This window comes from Palaemon carinicauda, chromosome 39 (assembly GCF_036898095.1).
Source record: "Palaemon carinicauda isolate YSFRI2023 chromosome 39, ASM3689809v2, whole genome shotgun sequence".
Classification (NCBI taxonomy): Eukaryota; Metazoa; Arthropoda; class Malacostraca; order Decapoda; family Palaemonidae; genus Palaemon; species Palaemon carinicauda.
The window spans coordinates 2,708,097-2,713,096 of NC_090763.1; the positions used below are offsets into that span (position 1 = coordinate 2,708,097).

At 37.6% G+C, this 5,000-nt stretch overlaps 1 protein-coding gene across 1 annotated transcript in view; it reads left to right on the plus strand.

Moving 5' to 3' along the window:
• Dpp10 (Dipeptidyl peptidase 10) overlaps window positions 1–5,000 on the plus strand; it is a 140,587-nt gene that overhangs the window by 82,976 nt on the left and 52,611 nt on the right. The window lies entirely within an intron of this gene.

Below are 5,000 nucleotides of genomic sequence, written 5' to 3' on the forward strand. Positions count from 1 at the left end.
ACCGTGTGGTGTTATATTATGCATTAGAAAGGTGTTTATTGCTTTGTGTGTGTTTGTAATTTCATGAAGTTTGTTAAAGGTATTTATAATTATGTTGGTAATGTATGGGATGTCTGTTAGTGGTACTTTTTATTATTATTATTATTATTATTATTATTATTATTATTATTATTAGCGAAGCTACATCCCTAGTTGGAAAAGCAAGATGTCGTAAGCTCAAGGGCTCCCACAGGGAAAAACAGCCCAGTGAGGAAAGGCAATAAGGAAATAAATAAGCGATATGAGACATAATGAACAATTAAAATTGAGTATTTTAAAAACAGTAACAGCATCAAAACAGATATGTCATATATCAACTTTAAAAAGAGTCATGTCAGCCTGGTCAACATAAAAACATTTGCTCCAACTTTGAACTTTTGAAGTTCTACTGATTCAACTACCCGATTAGGAAGATCATTCGACAACTTGGTAACAGCTGGAATAAAACTTCTAGAGTACTGTGTAGTATTGAGCCTCATGATAGAGAAGGCCTGACTATCAGAATTAACTGCATGCCTAGTATTACGAACAGAATGGAACTATCCGGGAAGATCTGTATGTAAAGGATGTAAAGGATGATCAGGCTTATGGAAAACGTTATGCAACATGCATAACGAACTAAGTGAACGACGGTGCCAGAGATTAAAATTTACTTCGAGAATAACTGTAACTTTGCATATTTTTTTTTATTCTTTATTTGCTCTTCTTATTCGACACTTGTTTCTCTCTTTAAATGTTATTTCTTTCGCGATTTTAGGGCTAATCGGTACTACTTTCGTTGGTGTTAAAATACGGAAGTATTTCTTCTTCTTCTTCTTCTACTTCTTCTTCTTCTTCTTATTATTATTATTATTATTATTATTATTATTATTATTATTACTATTATTATTATTATTAGCTAAGCTACAACCCTAATTGGAAACGCAGGATACTATAAGCCTTAGGACTTCAACAGGGAAAGTAGCCGAGTGAGGAAAGGAAATAAGGAAACATAGCATAGCTTGCTAGAGCCCTGGGTGTACTCTCAAGTAAGAGAACTCTAACCCAAGACAGTGGAAGACCATAGTGCAGAGGCTATGGAACTACCCTTAACTAGAGAACAATGGTTTAAGTTTGGAGTGTTCTCATAGAAGAGCTGTTTATCATAGCTTAAGAGTCTCTTCTACCCTTACCAAGTGGAAAGTAGCCACCGAACAATTACAGTACAGCAGTTAACACATTGAGTGGAGAAGAATTTTTAGGTTATCCTAGTGTTGTCAAATGTATGAGGAAAGAGGAGGATGTGTAAAGAAGGCTAGACTATTCGGTGTATGTGTAGGCAAAGGGTAAGTAAGCTATGAGTGAAGAGGAATCCATTGTAGTATAATCTGGCTAGTTAAAGGGCCTAATAAATCTAGCTGTAGTATCTCAACGAGTGTCTGGTGCCTTGTCCATCCTAACAGCTTTAACGGTTTCGCTATTTCTCTCCAGAGGGAAAGGCGTCCAGTGTTTGTTGTTGGATTCGAAAGAGGAAATTGTTGTCCCAGACAATATGAAAAGACAGATTTACAACAATAGACCAGTTGTGTATATTTTATTTATTTATTTATAAAATTTGTTTTATTATGATCCGTGAAAAGGGAAGTTATACTAGATATGTTAAAGTAGCTGTTGTTTTTTGTTAATTACAAGGGGATTTTAGATGTGGTTGTGTTGTAAGTTGAAAAAAAAACTAATCGGTAGTAGTAGTAGTAGTAGTAGTAGTAGTAGTAGTAGTAGTAGTAGTAGTAGTAGTACCTATCAATGAGTTACTCTTATAATATTTAATCCACACAGTTGCCTTCTACCACACCCTGTCCCCTAGGAGCAATAGTAATGGTAGTATGTTGGACAAGGCACCATTCACCCGTTGAGATACTGCCGCCAGAGAGTCATTGGGTCTTTTGACTTGCCAGACAGCACTACATTGGATCATTTTCTCTGGTCACGGCTCATTTTCCCTTTGCCTACACATACACCGAATAGTCTGGCCTATTCTTTACATATTCTCCTCTGTCCGCATACACCTTACAATACTGAAATGGCCAAAGAGTTCTTCATCACTGAAGGGGTTAATTACTAAAATGTAATATTTCAGTGGGTACTTTCCTCTTGGTAAGGGTAGAAGAGACTGTTTAGCTATGGTAAGCAGCTCTTCTAGGAGAAGGACACTCCAAAATCAAACCATTGTTCTCTTATCTTGGGTAGTTCCCTAGTCGCTGTACCATGGTCTTCCACTGTCTTGGGTTAGAGTCTTCTTGCTTGAGGGTACACTCGGAAACTCTATTCTATCTTGTATCTCTTCCTCTTGTTTTGTTGAAGTTTTTATAGTTTATATAAGAAATATTTATTTAAATGTTGTTACTGTTCTTAAAGTATTTTATTTTTCCTTGTTTCCTTTCCTCACTGACCTATTTTCGTTGTTGGAGACCCCTGGTCTTATAGCCTCCTGCTTTTCCAACTAGGGTTGTATCTTAGCAAGTGATAATAATAATTACCAAACAGTTCTTCGCTCAAGAGATTAACTACTGCACTATAATTGTTGAGTGGCCCTTTCCTCTTGGTAAGGGTAGAAGAGACTCTTTAGCTATGGTAAGCAGCTCTTCTTGGAGAAGGACACTGCAAAATCAAACTATTGTTCTCTAGTCTTAGGATGTGTCATACCCTCTGTACCATGGTCCTCCACTGTATTGCGGTAGAGTTCTCTTGCTTGAAGGTACATTTAGGAACACTATTCTATCTCGTTTCTCTTCCTCTTGTGTTGTAAAGTTTTGATAGATTATTTAAGAAAGCTTTGTATTAATGTTGTTACCGTTCTTGAAATATTTTACTTTTCCTTTTTTTATTCCCTCACTTGGCTATTTTCTCTGTTGGAGCCCCTGGGCTTATAGCATCCTGCTTTTCCAACTAGGTTGTAGCTTAGCAAGTAATAATAATAATAATAATAATAATGATAATAATAATAATAATAATAATAATAATAATAGTGATGATAAAAGCAGCAGCACAAAAAGTCGTAGTGGTCGTAGGCGAATTATAGTAATGACGTCACCCCTTCACCCCTAAATCTCCCTCCTTTAAATAACCCCAACCCCCCTTCACCCCTAGATACCCCTCCTTTAAATAGCCTCAACCCCCCTTCACCCCTAGATACCCCTCCTTTAAATAGCCCCAACCCCCTTCACCCCTAGATACACCTCCTTTAAATAACCCCCAACCCCCTTCACGCAGATGAAACGCAATCCCGTCCCAGCAAGAACTGTCAAAGAAGGAAATCTCGGAGGATAATTCCCTATGATCTTTACTATATTGATCCATCGATCATTCGATTGATTGACACTCTGGTCCGGCAAAAATGGAATGTGAAGAACGCTTGAGGGACACAGGAGAAAAGGAAGGCGCAGCTTGATGTGTGTGTTTGTGTGTATGTATATATACACACCATTTCTGAGTGGAGATGCCTGAACGTGGTGAAAGGTTGGTTTGCTATGAGCGATCAGATTAAGTTTCCCACCATCACCAATCTGCAGTGGCTACCGTGGTAATAAAAACTGGCCAAACCCCAGTCATGATTAAGGACAGGTCTGAGGCCTTTGTCCTGCAGTGGTCTAGAAACAGCTTAATTTGTTGTTGCTGTTGATATATATATATATATATATATATATATATATATATATATATATACATGCATATATGTATATATATATATATATATATATATATATATATATATATACACAGAGAGAGAGAGAGAGAGAGAGAGAGAGAGAGAGAGAGAGAGAGAGAATATGTTTGCTTCTACGCGCTTCGATAATGATATATGCACGATACGCACTTAGATATATTTGAGTATGTTAAGCTTCATAATCCTGCTCCATTGCTTACATAATTCGCCGTATTCAGCTTTAATCAAAGCCACGTTCATTCCTTCCCTTCGCTGAAGAATGAGAGAGAAGGGTGGAAAGATGATGATGTTATGAATTGACATTTAAGACGATTCCCAAACCATTTCTAATAAAAATAATTTCAAGGCTGACAAGCGTTCATCTGCAGACCCCCAGAGTAACGGCTTATGATTGGTCGATGACTTTGGTCTCCCAGAGAAACGGTGTTTGATTGGTCGATGACTTTTGTCTACCAGAGAGACGGCTTTTGATTGGTCGACGACTTTGGAAGTACATAAGGGTGCGTTAGGTGTATTTATGTGATGTTTCGAATGGGTACACTTTTACTGATTATTGCGGTGGAACTCTTACTTAGAGTAGTATTATGGACAGCGGAGAAGGGAGAGAAACCTGTGAGCGAGAGAGTAGTGAGAGATTTGGTACTCTCTCTCTCTCTCTCTCTCTCTCTCTCTCTCTCTCTCTCTCTCTCTCTCTCTCTCTCTCTCTCTCTCTCTCAATGGATGGATATATATATATATATATATATATATATATATACATATATATGTATATATATGTATATATATATATATATATATATATATATATATATATATATATATATTATTTGTGGTATTGTTGTAAAACATTTATTTGTCTGTAAAAACATTTGCATATCTCTCGATATTTACCGAGATATAAATGGTGTACATGCCGTACATGCACAGTTGGACACATGAGTTCCTGTTATACCTCTCTCTGAGGAAATGCAACCTGTCACACCCTTACTGCATGGCGAGGTCCTGTGTTTAACCCCGCTCACAACCTCTGTCATCTCTCCTTACTCCCGCTAGAGAGTTAATTGGTCCTTTGACTGGCCAGACAGTACTATATTGGGTCCTTCTCTCTGGTTACGGCTCATTTCGTCATTGCTACACATTCACCGAATAGTCTGGCCTATTCTTTACGCATTCTCCTCTGTCCTCATACGAGTGACGACCAAACAATTCTCCTTCGCTCAGGGGGTTAACTACTGCAATGTAATTGTTCAGTGACTCC